This window comes from Eleutherodactylus coqui, chromosome 12 (genome assembly GCF_035609145.1).
Source record: "Eleutherodactylus coqui strain aEleCoq1 chromosome 12, aEleCoq1.hap1, whole genome shotgun sequence".
NCBI classification, from domain to species: Eukaryota; Metazoa; Chordata; class Amphibia; order Anura; family Eleutherodactylidae; genus Eleutherodactylus; species Eleutherodactylus coqui.
Genome location: NC_089848.1, coordinates 18,283,517 through 18,305,345, shown reverse-complemented (window position 1 = coordinate 18,305,345; position 21,829 = coordinate 18,283,517). Strand labels below are relative to the sequence as shown.

The 21,829-nt window shown below is 45.1% G+C and overlaps 1 protein-coding gene across 1 annotated transcript in view; it reads left to right on the top strand.

Moving 5' to 3' along the window:
* The window catches only part of SFRP4 (secreted frizzled related protein 4), a 197,298-nt gene that overhangs the window by 48,957 nt on the left and 126,512 nt on the right, over positions 1–21,829 (top strand). The window lies entirely within an intron of this gene.

Genomic DNA, 21,829 nt, shown 5'->3' with positions numbered 1-21,829 from the left:
CAGAGACAGCAGATGCAGGAAACAATTTTGCGCAAGCCTGCTGTAACGATTAGCTGCGTATTAATTAGGACTACTACCCCCAGCAGATAGATACTGTCGGCAGCGTATAATATTATGTATACTCTTTCCCTCTGGCGGGATGACGGCGATCATGTAACAGAGACAGCAGATCCAGGAAACAATTTTGCGCAAGCCTGCTGTAACGCTTAGCTGCGTATTAATTAGGACAACTACCCCCAGCAGATAGATACTGTAGGCAGCGTATAATAATAATAATAATAATCTTTATTTGTATAGCGCCAACTTATTCCGCAGCGCTTAATAATATTATGTATACTCTTTCCCTCTGGCGGGATGACAGCGTTGATGTAACAGAGACAGCAGATGCAGGAAACAATTTTGCGCAAGCCTGCTGTAACGCTTAGCTGCGTATTAATTAGGACTACTACCCCCAGCAGATAGATACTGTAGGCAGCGTATAATATTATGTATACTCTTTCCCTCTGGCGGGATGACAGCGCTGATGTAACAGAGACAGCAGATGCAGGAAACAATTTTGCGCAAGCCTGCTGTAACGCTTAGCTGCGTATTAATTAGGACTACTACCCCCAGCAGATAGATACTGTAGGCAGCGTATAATATTATGTATACTCTTTCCCTCTGGCGGGATGACAGCGCTGATGTAACAGAGACAGCAGATGCAGGAAACAATTTTGCGCAAGCCTGCTGTAACGCTTAGCTGCGTATTAATTAGGACTACTACCCCCAGCAGATAGATACTGTAGGCAGCGTATAATATTATGTATACTCTTTCCCTCTGGCGGGATGACAGCGCTGATGTAACAGAGACAGCAGATGCAGGAAACAATTTTGCGCAAGCCTGCTGTAACGCTTAGCTGCGTATTAATTAGGACTACTACCCCCAGCAGATAGATACTGTAGGCAGCGTATAATATTATGTATACTCTTTCCCTCTGGCGGGATGACAGCGCTGATGTAACAGAGACAGCAGATGCAGGAAACAATTTTGCGCAAGCCTGCTGTAACGCTTATCTGCGTTTTAATTAGGACTACTACCCCCAGCAGATAGATACTGTAGGCAGCGTATAATATTATGTATACTCTTTCCCTCTGGCGGGATGACGGCAATCATGTAACAGAGACAGCAGATCCAGGAAACAATTTTGCGCAAGCCTGCTGTAACGCTTAGCTGCGTATTAATTAGGACTACTACCTTTAGCAGATAGATACTGTAGGCAGCGTATAATATTATGTATACTCTTTCCCTCTGGCGGGATGACGGCGATCATGTAACAGAGACAGCAGATCCAGGAAACAATTTTGCGCAAGCCTGCTGTAACGCTTAGCTGTGTACTAATTAGGACGACTACCCCCAGCAGATAGATACTGTAGGCAGCGTATAATATTATGTATACTCTTTCCCTCTGGTGGGATGACAGCGCTGATGTAACAGAGACAGCAGATCCAGGAAACAATTTTGCGCAAGCCTGCTGTAACGCTTAGCTGCGTATTAATTAGGACTACTACCCCCAGCAGATAGATACTGTAGGCAGCGTATAATATTATGTATACTGTTTCCCTCTGGCGGGATGACGGCGATCATGTAACAGAGACAGCAGATCCAGGAAACAATTTTGCGCAAGCCTGCTGTAACGCTTAGCTGCGTATTAATTAGGACTACTACCCCCAGCAGATAGATACTGTAGGCAGCGTATAATATTATGTATACTCTTTCCCTCTGGCGGGATGACAGCGCTGATGTAACAGAGACAGCAGATCCAGGAAACAATTTTGCGCAAGCCTGCTGTAACGCTTAGCTGCGTATTAATTAGGACTACTACCCCCAGCAGATAGATACTGTAGGCAGCGTATAATATTATGTATACTCTTTCCCCCTGGCGGGATGACAGCGCTGATGTAACAGAGACAGCAGATGCAGGAAACAATTTTGCGCAAGCCTGCTGTAACGCTTAGCTGCGTATTAATTAGGACTACTACCCCCAGCAGATAGATACTGTAGGCAGCGTATAATATTATGTATACTCTTTCCCTCTGGCGGGATGACAGCGCTGATGTAACAGAGACAGCAGATGCAGGAAACAATTTTGCGCAAGCCTGCTGTAACGCTTATCTGCATTTTAATTAGGACTACTACCCCCAGCAGATAGATACTGTAGGCAGCGTATAATATTATGTATACTCTTTCCCTCTGGCGGGATGACGGCGATCATGTAACAGAGACAGCAGATCCAGGAAACAATTTTGCGCAAGCCTGCTGTAACGCTTAGCTGCGTATTAATTAGGACTACTACCCCTAGCAGATAGATACTGTAGGCAGCGTATAATATTATGTATACTCTTTCCCTCTGGCGGGATGACTGCGCTGATGTAACAGAGACAGCAGATCCAGGAAACAATTTTGCGCAAGCCTGCTGTAACGCTTAGCTGCATATTAATTAGGACTACTACCCCCAGCAGATAGATACTGTAGGCAGCATATAATTTTATGTATACTCTTTCCCTCTGGCGGGATGACGGCAATCATGTAACAGAGACAGCAGATCCAGGAAACAATTTTGCGCAAGCCTGCTGTAACGCTTAGCTGCGTATTAATTAGGACTACTACCCCCAGCAGATAGATACTGTAGGCAGCGTATAACATTATGTATACTCTTTCCCTCTGGCGGGATGACAGCGCTGATGTAACAGAGACAGCAGATCCAGGAAACAATTTTGCGCAAGCCTGCTGTAACGCTTAGCTGCGTATTAATTAGGACTACTACCCCCAGCAGATAGATACTGTAGGCAGTGTATAATATTATGTATACTCTTTCCCTCTGGCGGGATGACAGCGCTGATGTAACAGAGCCAGCAGATGCAGGAAACAATTTTGCGCAAGCCTGCTGTAACGCTTAGCTGCGTTTTAATTAGGACTACTACCCCCAGCAGATAGATAATGTAGGCAGCGTATAATATTATGTATACTCTTTCCCTCTGGCGGGATGACGGCGATCATGTAACAGAGACAGCAGATCCAGGAAACAATTTTGCAAACGCCTGCTGTAACGCTTAGCTGCATATTAATTAGGACTACTACCCCCAGCAGATAGATACTGTAGGCAGCGTATAATATTATGTATACTCTTTCCCTCTGGCGGGATGACAGCGCTGATGTAACAGAGACAGCAGATGCAGGAAACAATTTTGCGCAAACCTGCTGTAACGCTTATCTGCGTTTTAATTAGGACTACTACCCCCAGCAGATAGATACTGTAGGCAGCGTATAATATTATGTATACTCTTTCCCTCTGGCGGGATGACGGCGATCATGTAACAGAGACAGCAGATCCAGGAAACAATTTTGCGCTAGCCTGCTGTAACGCTTAGCTGCGTATTAATTAGGACTACTACCCCTAGCAGATAGATACTGTAGGCAGCGTATAATATTATGTATACTCTTTCCCTCTGGCGGGATGACGGTGATCATGTAACAGAGACAGCAGATCCAGGAAACAATTTTGCGCAAGCCTGTTGTAACGCTTAGCTGCGTATTAATTAGGACTACTACCCCCAGCAGATAGATACTGTAGGCAGCGTATAATATTATGTATACTCTTTCCCTCAGGCGGGATGACTGCGCTGATGTAACAGAGACAGCAGATCCAGGAAACAATTTTGCGCAAGCCTGCTGTAACGCTTAGCTGCGTATTAATTAGGACTACTTCCCCCAGCAGATAGATACTGTAGGCAGCGTATAATATTATGTATACTCTTTCCCTCTGGCGGGATTGCAGTGCTGATGTAACAGAGACAGCAGATGCAGGAAACAATTTTGCGCAAGCCTGCTGTAACGCTTAGCTGCGTATTAATTAGGACTACTACCCCCAGCAGATAGATACTGTAGGCAGCGTATAATATTATGTATACTCTTTCCCTCTGGCGGGATGACGGCGATCATGTAACAGAGACAGCAGATCCAGGAAACAATTTTGCAAACGCCTGCTGTAACGCTTAGCTGCATATTAATTAGGACTACTACCCCCAGCAGATAGATACTGTAGGCAGCATATAATTTCATGTATACTCTTTCCCTCTGGCAGAATGACGGCGATCATGTAACAGAGACAGCAGATGCAGGAAACAATTTTGCGGAAGCCTGTTGTAACGCTTAGCTGCGTATTAATTAGGACTACTACCCCCAGCAGATAGATACTGTAGGCAGCGTATAATATTATGTATACTGTTTCCCTCTGGCGGGATGACAGCGCTGATGTAACAGAGACAGCAGATGCAGGAAACAATTTTGCGCAAGCCTGCTGTAACGCTTAGCTGCGTATTAATTAGGACTACTACCCCCAGCAGATAGATACTGTAGGCAGCGTATAATATTATGTATACTCTTTCCCTCTGGCGGGATGACAGCGCTGATGTAACAGAGACAGCAGATGCAGGAAACAATTTTGCGCAAGCCTGCTGTAACGCTTAGCTGCGTATTAATTAGGACTACTACCCCCAGCAGATAGATACTGTAGGCAGCGTATAATATTATGTATACTCTTTCCCTCTGGCGGGATGACAGCGCTGATGTAACAGAGACAGCAGATGCAGGAAACAATTTTGCGCAAGCCTGCTGTAACGCTTAGCTGCATATTAATTAGGACTACTACCCCCAGCAGATAGATACTGTAGGCAGCGTATAATATTATGTATACTCTTTCCCTCTGGCGGGATGACAGCGCTGATGTAGCAGAGACAGCAGATGCAGGAAACAATTTTGCGCAAGCCTGCTGTAACGCTTATCTGCGTTTTAATTAGGACTACTACCCCCAGCAGATAGATACTGTAGGCAGCGTATAATATTATGTATACTCTTTCCCTCTGGCGGGATGACGGCGATCACGTAACAGAGACAGCAGATCCAGGAAACAATTTTGCGCAAGCCTGCTGTAACGCTTAGCTCCGTAATAATTAGGACTACTACCCCTAGCAGATAGATACTGTAGGCAGCGTATAATATTATGTATACTCTTTCCCTCTGGCGGGATGACGGCGATCATGTAACAGAGACAGCAGATCCAGGAAACAATTTTGCGCAAGCCTGCTGTAACGCTTAGCTGCGTACTAATTATGGCGACTACCCCCAGCAGATAGATACTGTAGGCAGCGTATAATATTATGTATACTCTTTCCCTCTGGCGGGATGACTGCGCTGATGTAACAGAGACAGCAGATGCAGGAAACAATTTTGCGCAAGCCTGCTGTAACGCTTAGCTGCATATTAATTAGGACTACTACCCCCAGCAGATAGATACTGTAGGCAGCGTATAATTTTATGTATACTCTTTCCCTCTGGCGGGATGACGGCAATCATGTAACAGAGACAGCAGATCCAGGAAACAATTTTGCGCAAGCCTGCTGTAACGCTTAGCTGCGTATTAATTAGGACTACTACCCCCAGCAGATAGATACTGTAGGCAGCGTATAATATTATGTATACTCTTTCCCTCTGGCGGGATGACAGCGCTGATGTAACAGAGCCAGCAGATGCAGGAAACAATTTTGCGCAAGCCTGCTGTAACGCTTAGCTGCGTTTTAATTAGGACTACTACCCCCAGCAGATAGATACTGTAGGCAGCGTATAATATTATGTATACTCTTTCCCTCTGGCAGAATGACGGAGATCATGTAACAGAGACAGCAGATCCAGGAAACAATTTTGCGCAAGCCTGCTGTAACGCTTAGCTGCGTACTAATTAGGACTACTACCCCCAGCAGATAAATACTGTAGGCAGCGTATAATATTATGTATACTCTTTCCCTCTGGTGGGATGACAGCGCTGATGTAACAGAGACAGCAGATCCAGGAAACAATTTTGCGCAAGCCTGCTGTAACGCTTAGCTGCGTATTAATTAGGACTACTACCCCCAGCAGATAGATACTGTAGGCAGCGTATAATATTATGTATACTCTTTCCCTCTGGTGAGATGACAGCGCTGATGTAACAGAGACAGCAGATGCAGGAAACAATTTTGCGCAAGCCTGCTGTAACGCTTAGCTGCGTATTAATTAGGACTACTACCCCCAGCAGATAGATACTGTAGGCAGCGTATAATATTATGTATACTCTTTCCCTCGGGCGGGATGACAGCGCTGATGTAACAGAGACAGCAGATGCAGGAAACAATTTTGCGCAAGCCTGCTGTAACGCTTAGCTGCGTTTTAATTAGGACTACTACCCCCAGCAGATAGATACTGTAGGCAGCGTATAATATTATGTATACTCTTTCCCTCTGGCGGGATGACGGCGATCATGTAACAGAGACAGCAGATCCAGGAAACAATTTTGCACAAGCCTGCTGTAACGCTTAGCTGCGTACTAATTAGGACTACTACCCCCAGCAGATAAATACTGTAGGCAGCGTATAATATTATGTATACTCTTTCCCTCTGGCGGGATGACAGCGCTGATGTAACAGAGACAGCAGATCCAGGAAACAATTTTGCGCAAGCCTGCTGTAATGCTTAGCTGCGTATTAATTAGGACTACTACCCCCAGCAGATAGATACTGTAGGCAGCGTATAATATTATGTATACTCTTTCCCTCTGGCAGAATGACGGAGATCATGTAACAGAGACAGCAGATCCAGGAAACAATTTTGCGCAAGCCTGCTGTAACGCTTAGCTGCGTATTAATTAGGACTACTACCCCCAGCAGATAGATACTGTAGGCAGCGTATAATATTATGTATACTCTTTCCCTCTGGTGGGATGACAGTGCTGATGTAACAGAGACAGCAGATCCAGGAAACAATTTTGCGCAAGCCTGCTGTAATGCTTAGCTGCGTATTAATTAGGACTACTACCCCCAGCAGATAGATACTGTAGGCAGCGTATAATATTATGTATACTGTTTCCCTCTGGCGGGATGACGGCGATCATGTAACAGAGACAGCAGATCCAGGAAACAATTTTGCGCAAACCTGCTGTAACGCTTAGCTGCGTATTAATTAGTACTACCCCCAGCAGATAGATACTGTAGGCAGCGTATAATATTATGTATACTCTTTCCCTCTGGCAGAATGACGGCGATCATGTAACAGAGACAGCAGATGCAGGAAACAATTTTGCGCAAGCCTGTTGTAACGCTTAGCTGCGTATTAATTAGGACTACTACCCCCAGCAGATAGATACTGTAGGCAGCGTATAATATTATGTATACTCTTTCCCTCTGGCGGGATGACAGCGCTGATGTAACAGAGACAGCAGATGCAGGAAACAATTTTGCGCAAGCCTGCTGTAACGCTTAGCTGCGTATTAATTAGGACTACTACCCCCAGCAGATAGATACTGTAGGCAGCGAATAATATTATGTATACTCTTTCCCTCTGGCGGGATGACAGCGCTGATGTAACAGAGACAGCAGATGCAGGAAACAATTTTGCGCAAGCCTGCTGTAACGCTTAGCTGCGTATTAATTAGGACTACTACCCCCAGCAGATAGATACTGTAGGCAGCGTATAATATTATGTATACTCTTTCCCTCTGGCGGGATGACAGCGCTGATGTAACAGAGACAGCAGATGCAGGAAACAATTTTGCGCAAGCCTGCTGTAACGCTTAGCTGCGTTTTAATTAGGACTACTACCCCCAGCAGATAGATACTGTAGGCAGCGTATAATATTATGTATACTCTTTCCCTCTGGCGGGATGATGGCGATCATGTAACAGAGACAGCAGATGCAGGAAACAATTTTGCGCAAGCCTGCTGTAACGCTTAGCTGCGTACTAATTAGGACTACTACCCCCAGCAGATAAATACTGTAGGCAGCGTATAATATTATGTATACTCTTTCCCTCTGGCGGGATGACAGCGCTGATGTAACAGAGACAGCAGATCCAGGAAACAATTTTGCGCAAGCCTGCTGTAATGCTTAGCTGCGTATTAATTAGGACTACTACCCCCAGCAGATAGATACTGTAGGCAGCGTATAATATTATGTATACTCTTTCCCTCTGGCAGAATGACGGAGATCATGTAACAGAGACAGCAGATCCAGGAAACAATTTTGCGCAAGCCTGCTGTAACGCTTAGCTGCGTATTAATTAGGACTACTACCCCCAGCAGATAGATACTGTAGGCAGCGTATAATATTATGTATACTCTTTTCCTCTGGCGGGATGACGGCGATCATGTAACAGAGACAGCAGATGCAGGAAACAATTTTGCACAAGCCTGCTGAAACGCTTAGCTGCGTACTAATTAGGACTACTACCCCCAGCAGATAAATACTGTAGGCAGCGTATAATATTATGTATACTCCTTCCCTCTGGCGGGATGACAGCGCTGATGTAACAGAGACAGCAGATCCAGGAAACAATTTTGCGCAAGCCTGCTGTAATGCTTAGCTGCGTATTAATTAGGACTACTACCCCCAGCAGATAGATACTGTAGGCAGCGTATAATATTATGTATACTCTTTCCCTCTGGCAGAATGACGGAGATCATGTAACAGAGACAGCAGATGCAGGAAACAATTTTGCGCAAGCCTGCTGTAACGCTTAGCTGCGTATTAATTAGGACTACTACCCCCAGCAGATAGATACTGTGGGCAGCGTATAATATTATGTATACTCTTTCCCTCAGGCGGGATGACTGCGCTGATGTAACAGAGACAGCAGATCCAGGAAACAATTTTGCGCAAGCCTGCTGTAACGCTTAGCTGCGTATTAATTAGGACTACTTCCCCCAGCAGATAGATACTGTAGGCAGCGTATAACATTATGTATACTCTTTCCCTCTGGCGGGATGACAGCGCTGATGTAACAGAGACAGCAGATGCAGGAAACAATTTTGCGCAAACCTGCTGTAACGCTTATCTGCGTTTTAATTAGGACTACTACCCCCAGCAGATAGATACTGTAGGCAGCGTATAATATTATGTATACTCTTTCCCTCTGGCGGGATGACGGCGATCATGTAACAGAGACAGCAGATCCAGGAAACAATTTTGCGCAAGCCTGCTGTAACGCTTAGCTGCGTATTAATTAGGACTACTACCCCTAGCAGATAGATACTGTAGGCAGCGTATAATATTATGTATACTCTTTCCCTCTGGCGGGATGACGGCGATCATGTAACAGAGACAGCAGATCCAGGAAACAATTTTGCGCAAGCCTGCTGTAACGCTTAGCTGCGTATTAATTAGGACTACTACCCCTAGCAGATAGATACTGTAGGCAGCGTATAATATTATGTATACTCTTTCCCTCTGGCGGGATGACGGCGATCATGTAACAGAGACAGCAGATCCAGGAAACAATTTTGCGCAAGCCTGCTGTAACGCTTAGCTGCGTATTAATTAGGACTACTTCCCCCAGCAGATAGATACTGTAGGCAGCGTATAATATTATGTATACTCTTTCCCTCTGGCGGGATTGCAGTGCTGATGTAACAGAGACAGCAGATGCAGGAAACAATTTTGCGCAAGCCTGCTGTAACGCTTAGCTGCGTATTAATTAGGACTACTACCCCCAGCAGATAGATACTGTAGGCAGCGTATAATATTATGTATACTCTTTCCCTCTGGCGGGATGACGGCGATCATGTAACAGAGACAGCAGATCCAGGAAACAATTTTGCAAACGCCTGCTGTAACGCTTAGCTGCATATTAATTAGGACTACTACCCCCAGCAGATAGATACTGTAGGCAGCATATAATTTTATGTATACTCTTTCCCTCTGGCAGAATGACGGCGATCATGTAACAGAGACAGCAGATGCAGGAAACAATTTTGCGGAAGCCTGTTGTAACGCTTAGCTGCGTATTAATTAGGACTACTACCCCCAGCAGATAGATACTGTAGGCAGCGTATAATATTATGTATACTCTTTCCCTCTGGCGGGATGACAGCGCTGATGTAACAGAGACAGCAGATGCAGGAAACAATTTTGCGCAAGCCTGCTGTAACGCTTAGCTGCGTATTAATTAGGACTACTACCCCTAGCAGATAGATACTGTAGGCAGCGTATAATATTATGTATACTCTTTCCCTCTGGCGGGATGACAGCGCTGATGTAACAGAGACAGCAGATGCAGGAAACAATTTTGCGCAAGCCTGCTGTAACGCTTAGCTGCGTATTAATTAGGACTACTACCCCCAGCAGATAGATACTGTAGGCAGCGTATAATATTATGTATACTCTTTCCCTCTGGCGGGATGACAGCGCTGATGTAACAGAGACAGCAGATGCAGGAAACAATTTTGCGCAAGCCTGCTGTAACGCTTAGCTGCATATTAATTAGGACTACTACCCCCAGCAGATAGATACTGTAGGCAGCATATAATATTATGTATACTCTTTCCCTCTGGCGGGATGACAGCGCTGATGTAGCAGAGACAGCAGATGCAGGAAACAATTTTGCGCAAGCCTGCTGTAACGCTTATCTGCGTTTTAATTAGGACTACTACCCCCAGCAGATAGATACTGTAGGCAGCGTATAATATTATGTATACTCTTTCCCTCTGGCGGGATGACGGCGATCACGTAACAGAGACAGCAGATCCAGGAAACAATTTTGCGCAAGCCTGCTGTAACGCTTAGCTCCGTAATAATTAGGACTACTATCCCTAGCAGATAGATACTGTAGGCAGCGTATAATATTATGTATACTCTTTCCCTCTGGCGGGATGACGGCGATCATGTAACAGAGACAGCAGATCCAGGAAACAATTTTGCGCAAGCCTGCTGTAACGCTTAGCTGCGTACTAATTATGGCGACTACCCCCAGCAGATAGATACTGTAGGCAGCGTATAATATTATGTATACTCTTTCCCTCTGGCGGGATTGCAGTGCTGATGTAACAGAGACAGCAGATGCAGGAAACAATTTTGCGCAAGCCTGCTGTAACGCTTAGCTGCGTATTAATTAGGACTACTACCCCCAGCAGATAGATACTGTAGGCAGCGTATAATATTATGTATACTCTTTCCCTCTGGCGGGATGACGGCGATCATGTAACAGAGACAGCAGATCCAGGAAACAATTTTGCAAACGCCTGCTGTAACGCTTAGCTGCATATTAATTAGGACTACTACCCCCAGCAGATAGATACTGTAGGCAGCGTATAATTTTATGTATACTCTTTCCCTCTGGCGGGATGACGGCAATCATGTAACAGAGACAGCAGATCCAGGAAACAATTTTGCGCAAGCCTGCTGTAACGCTTAGCTGCGTATTAATTAAAACTACTACCCCCAGCAGATAGATACTGTAGGCAGCGTATAATATTATGTATACTCTTTCCCTCTGGCGGGATGACAGCGCTGATGTAACAGAGCCAGCAGATGCAGGAAACAATTTTGCGCAAGCCTGCTGTAACGCTTAGCTGCGTTTTAATTAGGACTACTACCCCCAGCAGATAGATACTGTAGGCAGCGTATAATATTATGTATACTCTTTCCCTCTGGCAGAATGACGGAGATCATGTAACAGAGACAGCAGATCCAGGAAACAATTTTGCGCAAGCCTGCTGTAACGCTTAGCTGCGTACTAATTAGGACTACTACCCCCAGCAGATAAATACTGTAGGCAGCGTATAATATTATGTATACTCTTTCCCTCTGGTGGGATGACAGCGCTGATGTAACAGAGACAGCAGATCCAGGAAACAATTTTGCGCAAGCCTGCTGTAACGCTTAGCTGCGTATTAATTAGGACTACTACCCCCAGCAGATAGATACTGTAGGCAGCGTATAATATTATGTATACTCTTTCCCTCTGGTGAGATGACAGCGCTGATGTAACAGAGACAGCAGATGCAGGAAACAATTTTGCGCAAGCCTGCTGTAACGCTTAGCTGCGTATTAATTAGGACTACTACCCCCAGCAGATAGATACTGTAGGCAGCGTATAATATTATGTATACTCTTTCCCTCGGGCGGGATGACAGCGCTGATGTAACAGAGACAGCAGATGCAGGAAACAATTTTGCGCAAGCCTGCTGTAACGCTTAGCTGCGTATTAATTAGGACTACTACCCCCAGCAGATAGATACTGTAGGCAGCGTATAATATTATGTATACTCTTTCCCTCTGGCGGGATGACGGCGATCATGTAACAGAGACAGCAGATCCAGGAAACAATTTTGCACAAGCCTGCTGTAACGCTTAGCTGCGTACTAATTAGGACTACTACCCCCAGCAGATAGATACTGTAGGCAGCGTATAATATTATGTATACTCTTTCCCTCTGGCGGGATGACAGCGCTGATGTAACAGAGACAGCAGATCCAGGAAACAATTTTGCGCAAGCCTGCTGTAATGCTTAGCTGCGTATTAATTAGGACTACTACCCCCAGCAGATAGATACTGTAGGCAGCGTATAATATTATGTATACTCTTTCCCTCTGGCAGAATGACGGATATCATGTAACAGAGACAGCAGATCCAGGAAACAATTTTGCGCAAGCCTGCTGTAACGCTTAGCTGCGTATTAATTAGGACTACTACCCCCAGCAGATAGATACTGTAGGCAGCGTATAATATTATGTATACTATTTCCCTCTGGTGGGATGACAGTGCTGATGTAACAGAGACAGCAGATCCAGGAAACAATTTTGCGCAAGCCTGCTGTAATGCTTAGCTGCGTATTAATTAGGACTACTACCCCCAGCAGATAGATACTGTAGGCAGCGTATAATATTATGTATACTGTTTCCCTCTGGCGGGATGACGGCGATCATGTAACAGAGACAGCAGATCCAGGAAACAATTTTGCGCAAACCTGCTGTAACGCTTAGCTGCGTATTAATTAGTACTACCCCCAGCAGATAGATACTGTAGGCAGCGTATAATATTATGTATACTCTTTCCCTCTGGCAGAATGACGGCGATCATGTAACAGAGACAGCAGATGCAGGAAACAATTTTGCGCAAGCCTGTTGTAACGCTTAGCTGCGTATTAATTAGGACTACTACCCCCAGCAGATAGATACTGTAGGCAGCGTATAATATTATGTATACTCTTTCCCTCTGGCGGGATGACAGCGCTGATGTAACAGAGACAGCAGATGCAGGAAACAACTTTGCGCAAGCCTGCTGTAACGCTTAGCTGCGTATTAATTAGGACTACTACCCCCAGCAGATAGATACTGTAGGCAGCGTATAATATTATGTATACTCTTTCCCTCTGGCGGGATGATGGCGATCATGTAACAGAGACAGCAGATGCAGGAAACAATTTTGCGCAAGCCTGCTGTAACGCTTTTGATGCGTATTAATTAGGACTACTACCCCCAGCAGATAGATACTGTAGGCAGCGTATAATATTATGTATACTCTTTCCCTCTGGCGGGATGACGACGATCATGTAACAGAGACAGCAGATCCAGGAAACAATTTTGCACAAGCCTGCTGTAACGCTTAGCTGCGTACTAATTAGGACTACTACCCCCAGCAGATAAATACTGTAGGCAGCGTATAATATTATGTATACTCTTTCCCTCTGGCGGGATGACAGCGCTGATGTAACAGAGACAGCAGATCCAGGAAACAATTTTGCGCAAGCCTGCTGTAATGCTTAGCTGCGTATTAATTAGGACTACTACCCCCAGCAGATAGATACTGTAGGCAGCGTATAATATTATGTATACTCTTTCCCTCTGGCAGAATGACGGAGATCATGTAACAGAGACAGCAGATCCAGGAAACAATTTTGCGCAAGCCTGCTGTAACGCTTAGCTGCGTATTAATTAGGACTACTACCCCCAGCAGATAGATACTGTAGGCAGCGTATAATATTATGTATACTCTTTTCCTCTGGCGGGATGACGGCGATCATGTAACAGAGACAGCAGATGCAGGAAACAATTTTGCACAAGCCTGCTGAAACGCTTAGCTGCGTACTAATTAGGACTACTACCCCCAGCAGATAAATACTGTAGGCAGCGTATAATATTATGTATACTCTTTCCCTCTGGCGGGATGACAGCGCTGATGTAACAGAGACAGCAGATCCAGGAAACAATTTTGCGCAAGCCTGCTGTAATGCTTAGCTGCGTATTAATTAGGACTACTACCCCCAGCAGATAGATACTGTAGGCAGCGTATAATATTATGTATACTCTTTCCCTCTGGCAGAATGACGGAGATCATGTAACAGAGACAGCAGATGCAGGAAACAATTTTGCGCAAGCCTGCTGTAACGCTTAGCTGCGTATTAATTAGGACTACTACCCCCAGCAGATAGATACTGTAGGCAGCGTATAATATTATGTATACTCTTTCCCTCAGGCGGGATGACTGCGCTGATGTAACAGAGACAGCAGATCCAGGAAACAATTTTGCGCAAGCCTGCTGTAACGCTTAGCTGCGTATTAATTAGGACTACTTCCCCCAGCAGATAGATACTGTAGGCAGCGTATAATATTATGTATACTCTTTCCCTCTGGCGGGATTGCAGTGCTGATGTAACAGAGACAGCAGATGCAGGAAACAATTTTGCGCAAGCCTGCTGTAACGCTTAGCTGCGTATTAATTAGGACTACTACCCCCAGCAGATAGATACTGTAGGCAGCGTATAATATTATGTATACTCTTTCCCTCTGGCGGGATGACGGCGATCATGTAACAGAGACAGAAGATCCAGGAAACAATTTTGCAAACGCCTGCTGTAACGCTTAGCTGCATATTAATTAGGACTACTACCCCCAGCAGATAGATACTGTAGGCAGCATATAATTTTATGTATACTCTTTCCCTCTGGCGGGATGACGGCAATCATGTAACAGAGACAGCAGATCCAGGAAACAATTTTGCGCAAGCCTGCTGTAACGCTTAGCTGCGTATTAATTAGGACTACTACCCCCAGCAGATAGATACTGTAGGCAGCGTATAACATTATGTATACTCTTTCCCTCTGGCGGGATGACAGCGCTGATGTAACAGAGACAGCAGATCCAGGAAACAATTTTGCGCAAGCCTGCTGTAACGCTTAGCTGCGTATTAATTAGGACTACTACCCCCAGCAGATAGATACTGTAGGCAGTGTATAATATTATGTATACTCTTTCCCTCTGGCAGAATGACGGAGATCATGTAACAGAGACAGCAGATGCAGGAAACAATTTTGCGCAAGCCTGCTGTAACGCTTAGCTGCGTATTAATTAGGACTACTACCCCCAGCAGATAGATACTGTAGGCAGCGTATAATATTATGTATACTCTTTCCCTCAGGCGGGATGACTGCGCTGATGTAACAGAGACAGCAGATCCAGGAAACAATTTTGCGCAAGCCTGCTGTAACGCTTAGCTGCGTATTAATTAGGACTACTTCCCCCAGCAGATAGATACTGTAGGCAGCGTATAATATTATGTATACTCTTTCCCTCTGGCGGGATTGCAGTGCTGATGTAACAGAGACAGCAGATGCAGGAAACAATTTTGCGCAAGCCTGCTGTAACGCTTAGCTGCGTATTAATTAGGACTACTACCCCCAGCAGATAGATACTGTAGGCAGCGTATAATATTATGTATACTCTTTCCCTCTGGCGGGATGACGGCGATCATGTAACAGAGACAGAAGATCCAGGAAACAATTTTGCAAACGCCTGCTGTAACGCTTAGCTGCATATTAATTAGGACTACTACCCCCAGCAGATAGATACTGTAGGCAGCATATAATTTTATGTATACTCTTTCCCTCTGGCGGGATGACGGCAATCATGTAACAGAGACAGCAGATCCAGGAAACAATTTTGCGCAAGCCTGCTGTAACGCTTAGCTGCGTATTAATTAGGACTACTACCCCCAGCAGATAGATACTGTAGGCAGCGTATAACATTATGTATACTCTTTCCCTCTGGCGGGATGACAGCGCTGATGTAACAGAGACAGCAGATCCAGGAAACAATTTTGCGCAAGCCTGCTGTAACGCTTAGCTGCGTATTAATTAGGACTACTACCCCCAGCAGATAGATACTGTAGGCAGTGTATAATATTATGTATACTCTTTCCCTCTGGCGGGATGACAGCGCTGATGTAACAGAGCCAGCAGATGCAGGAAACAATTTTGCGCAAGCCTGCTGTAACGCTTAGCTGCGTTTTAATTAGGACTACTACCCCCAGCAGATAGATACTGTAGGCAGCGTATAATATTATGTATACTCTTTCCCTCTGGCGGGATGACGGCGATCATGTAACAGAGACAGCAGATCCAGGAAACAATTTTGCAAACGCCTGCTGTAACGCTTAGCTGCATATTAATTAGGACTACTACCCCCAGCAGATAGATACTGTAGGCAGCATATAATTTTATGTATACTCTTTCCCTCTGGCGGGATGACGGCAATCATGTAACAGAGACAGCAGATCCAGGAAACAATTTTGCGCAAGCCTGCTGTAACGCTTAGCTGCGTATTAATTAGGACTACTACCCCCAGCAGATAGATACTGTAGGCAGCGTATAACATTATGTATACTCTTTCCCTCTGGCGGGATGACAGCGCTGATGTAACAGAGACAGCAGATCCAGGAAACAATTTTGCGCAAGCCTGCTGTAACGCTTAGCTGCGTATTAATTAGGACTACTACCCCCAGCAGATAGATACTGTAGGCAGTGTATAATATTATGTATACTCTTTCCCTCTGGCGGGATGACAGCGCTGATGTAACAGAGCCAGCAGATGCAGGAAACAATTTTGCGCAAGCCTGCTGTAACGCTTAGCTGCGTATTAATTAGGACTACTACCCCCAGCAGATAGATACTGTAGGCAGCGTATAATATTATGTATACTGTTTCCCTCTGGCGGGATGACGGCGATCATGTAACAGAGACAGCAGATCCAGGAAACAATTTTGCGCAAGCCTGCTGTAACGCTTAGCTGCGTATTAATTAGGACTACTACCCCCAGCAGATAGATACTGTAGGCAGCGTATAATATTATGTATACTCTTTCCCTCTGGCAGAATGACGGCGATCATGTAACAGAGACAGCAGATCCAGGAAACAATTTTGCACAAGCCTGCTGTAACGCTTAGCTGCGTACTAATTAGGACTACTACCCCCAGCAGATAAATACTGTAGGCAGCGTATAATATTATGTATACTCTTTCCCTCTGGCGGGATGACAGCGCTGATGTAACAGAGACAGCAGATCCAGGAAACAATTTTGCGCAAGCCTGCTGTAATGCTTAGCTGCGTATTAATTAGGACTACTACCCCCAGCAGATAGATACTGTAGGCAGCGTATAATATTATGTATACTCTTTCCCTCTGGCAGAATGACGGAGATCATGTAACAGAGACAGCAGATCCAGGAAACAATTTTGCGCAAGCCTGCTGTAACGCTTAGCTGCGTATTAATTAGGACTACTACCCCCAGCAGATAGATACTGTAGGCAGCGTATAATATTATGTATACTCTTTTCCTCTGGCGGGATGACGGCGATCATGTAACAGAGACAGCAGATGCAGGAAACAATTTTGCACAAGCCTGCTGAAACGCTTAGCTGCGTACTAATTAGGACTACTACCCCCAGCAGATAAATACTGTAGGCAGCGTATAATATTATGTATACTCTTTCCCTCTGGCGGGATGACAGCGCTGATGTAACAGAGACAGCAGATCCAGGAAACAATTTTGCGCAAGCCTGCTGTAATGCTTAGCTGCGTATTAATTAGGACTACTACCCCCAGCAGATAGATACTGTAGGCAGCGTATAATATTATGTATACTCTTTCCCTCTGGCAGAATGACGGAGATCATGTAACAGAGACAGCAGATGCAGGAAACAATTTTGCGCAAGCCTGCTGTAACGCTTAGCTGCGTATTAATTAGGACTACTACCCCCAGCAGATAGATACTGTAGGCAGCGTATAATATTATGTATACTCTTTCCCTCAGGCGGGATGACTACGCTGATGTAACAGAGACAGCAGATCCAGGAAACAATTTTGCGCAAGCCTGCTGTAACGCTTAGCTGCGTATTAATTAGGACTACTTCCCCCAGCAGATAGATACTGTAGGCAGCGTATAATATTATGTATACTCTTTCCCTCTGGCGGGATTGCAGTGCTGATGTAACAGAGACAGCAGATGCAGGAAACAATTTTGCGCAAGCCTGCTGTAACGCTTAGCTGCGTATTAATTAGGACTACTACCCCCAGCAGATAGATACTGTAGGCAGCGTATAATATTATGTATACTCTTTCCCTCTGGCGGGATGACGGCGATCATGTAACAGAGACAGAAGATCCAGGAAACAATTTTGCAAACGCCTGCTGTAACGCTTAGCTGCATATTAATTAGGACTACTACCCCCAGCAGATAGATACTGTAGGCAGCATATAATTTTATGTATACTCTTTCCCTCTGGCGGGATGACGGCAATCATGTAACAGAGACAGCAGATCCAGGAAACAATTTTGCGCAAGCCTGCTGTAACGCTTAGCTGCGTATTAATTAGGACTACTACCCCCAGCAGATAGATACTGTAGGCAGCGTATAACATTATGTATACTCTTTCCCTCTGGCGGGATGACAGCGCTGATGTAACAGAGACAGCAGATCCAGGAAACAATTTTGCGCAAGCCTGCTGTAACGCTTAGCTGCGTATTAATTAGGACTACTACCCCCAGCAGATAGATACTGTAGGCAGTGTATAATATTATGTATACTCTTTCCCTCTGGCAGAATGACGGAGATCATGTAACAGAGACAGCAGATGCAGGAAACAATTTTGCGCAAGCCTGCTGTAACGCTTAGCTGCGTATTAATTAGGACTACTACCCCCAGCAGATAGATACTGTAGGCAGCGTATAATATTATGTATACTCTTTCCCTCAGGCGGGATGACTGCGCTGATGTAACAGAGACAGCAGATCCAGGAAACAATTTTGCGCAAGCCTGCTGTAACGCTTAGCTGCGTATTAATTAGGACTACTTCCCCCAGCAGATAGATACTGTAGGCAGCGTATAATATTATGTATACTCTTTCCCTCTGGCGGGATTGCAGTGCTGATGTAACAGAGACAGCAGATGCAGGAAACAATTTTGCGCAAGCCTGCTGTAACGCTTAGCTGCGTATTAATTAGGACTACTACCCCCAGCAGATAGATACTGTAGGCAGCGTATAATATTATGTATACTCTTTCCCTCTGGCGGGATGACGGCGATCATGTAACAGAGACAGAAGATCCAGGAAACAATTTTGCAAACGCCTGCTGTAACGCTTAGCTGCATATTAATTAGGACTACTACCCCCAGCAGATAGATACTGTAGGCAGCATATAATTTTATGTATACTCTTTCCCTCTGGCGGGATGACGGCAATCATGTAACAGAGACAGCAGATCCAGGAAACAATTTTGCGCAAGCCTGCTGTAACGCTTAGCTGCGTATTAATTAGGACTACTACCCCCAGCAGATAGATACTGTAGGCAGCGTATAACATTATGTATACTCTTTCCCTCTGGCGGGATGACAGCGCTGATGTAACAGAGACAGCAGATCCAGGAAACAATTTTGCGCAAGCCTGCTGTAACGCTTAGCTGCGTATTAATTAGGACTACTACCCCCAGCAGATAGATACTGTAGGCAGTGTATAATATTATGTATACTCTTTCCCTCTGGCGGGATGACAGCGCTGATGTAACAGAGCCAGCAGATGCAGGAAACAATTTTGCGCAAGCCTGCTGTAACGCTTAGCTGCGTTTTAATTAGGACTACTACCCCCAGCAGATAGATACTGTAGGCAGCGTATAATATTATGTATACTCTTTCCCTCTGGCGGGATGACGGCGATCATGTAACAGAGACAGCAGATCCAGGAAACAATTTTGCAAACGCCTGCTGTAACGCTTAGCTGCATATTAATTAGGACTACTACCCCCAGCAGATAGATACTGTAGGCAGCATATAATTTTATGTATACTCTTTCCCTCTGGCGGGATGACGGCAATCATGTAACAGAGACAGCAGATCCAGGAAACAATTTTGCGCAAGCCTGCTGTAACGCTTAGCTGCGTATTAATTAGGACTACTACCCCCAGCAGATAGATACTGTAGGCAGCGTATAACATTATGTATACTCTTTCCCTCTGGCGGGATGACAGCGCTGATGTAACAGAGACAGCAGATCCAGGAAACAATTTTGCGCAAGCCTGCTGTAACGCTTAGCTGCGTATTAATTAGGACTACTACCCCCAGCAGATAGATACTGTAGGCAGTGTATAATATTATGTATACTCTTTCCCTCTGGCGGGATGACAGCGCTGATGTAACAGAGCCAGCAGATGCAGGAAACAATTTTGCGCAAGCCTGCTGTAACGCTTAGCTGCGTATTAATTAGGACTACTACCCCCAGCAGATAGATACTGTAGGCAGCGTATAATATTATGTATACTGTTTCCCTCTGGCGGGATGACGGCGATCATGTAACAGAGACAGCAGATCCAGGAAACAATTTTGCGCAAGCCTGCTGTAACGCTTAGCTGCGTATTAATTAGGACTACTACCCCCAGCAGATAGATACTGTAGGCAGCGTATAATATTATGTATACTCTTTCCCTCTGGCAGAATGACGGCGATCATGTAACAGAGACAGCAGATGCAGGAAACAATTTTGCGGAAGCCTGTTGTAACGCTTAGCTGCGTATTAATTAGGACTACTACCCCCAGCAGATAGATACTGTAGGCAGCGTATAATATTATGTATACTCTTTCCCTCTGGCGGGATGACAGCGCTGATGTAACAGAGACAGCAGATGCAGGAAACAATTTTGCGCAAGCCTGCTGTAACGCTTAGCTGCGTATTAATTAGGACTACTACCCCCAGCAGATAGATACTGTAGGCAGCGTATAATATTATGTATACTCTTTCCCTCTGGCGGGATGACAGCGCTGATGTAACAGAGACAGCAGATGCAGGAAACAATTTTGCGCAAGCCTGCTGTAACGCTTAGCTGCGTATTAATTAGGACTACTACCCCCAGCAGATAGATACTGTAGGCAGCGTATAATATTATGTATACTCTTTCCCTCTGGCGGGATGACAGCGCTGATGTAACAGAGACAGCAGATGCAGGAAACAATTTTGCGCAAGCCTGCTGTAACGCTTAGCTGCATATTAATTAGGACTACTACCCCCAGCAGATAGATACTGTAGGCAGCGTATAATATTATGTATACTCTTTCCCTCTGGCGGGATGACAGCGCTGATGTAACAGAGACAGCAGATGCAGGAAACAATTTTGCGCAAGCCTGCTGTAACGCTTATCTGCGTTTTAATTAGGACTACTACCCCCAGCAGATAGATACTGTAGGCAGCGTATAATATTATGTATACTCTTTCCCTCTGGCGGGATGACGGCGATCACGTAACAGAGACAGCAGATCCAGGAAACAATTTTGCGCAAGCCTGCTGTAACGCTTAGCTCCGTAATAATTAGGACTACTACCCCTAGCAGATAGATACTGTAGGCAGCGTATAATATTATGTATACTCTTTCCCTCTGGCGGGATGACGGCGATCATGTAACAGAGACAGCAGATGCAGGAAACAATTTTGCGCAAGCCTGCTGTAACGCTTAGCTGCGTACTAATTATGGCGACTACCCCCAGCAGATAGATACTGTAGGCAGCGTATAATATTATGTATACTCTTTCCCTCTGGCGGGATGACTGCGCTGATGTAACAGAGACAGCAGATGCAGGAAACAAGTTTGCGCAAGCCTGCTGTAACGCTTAGCTGCGTATTAATTAGGACTACTACCCCCAGCAGATAGATACTGTAGGCAGCGTATAA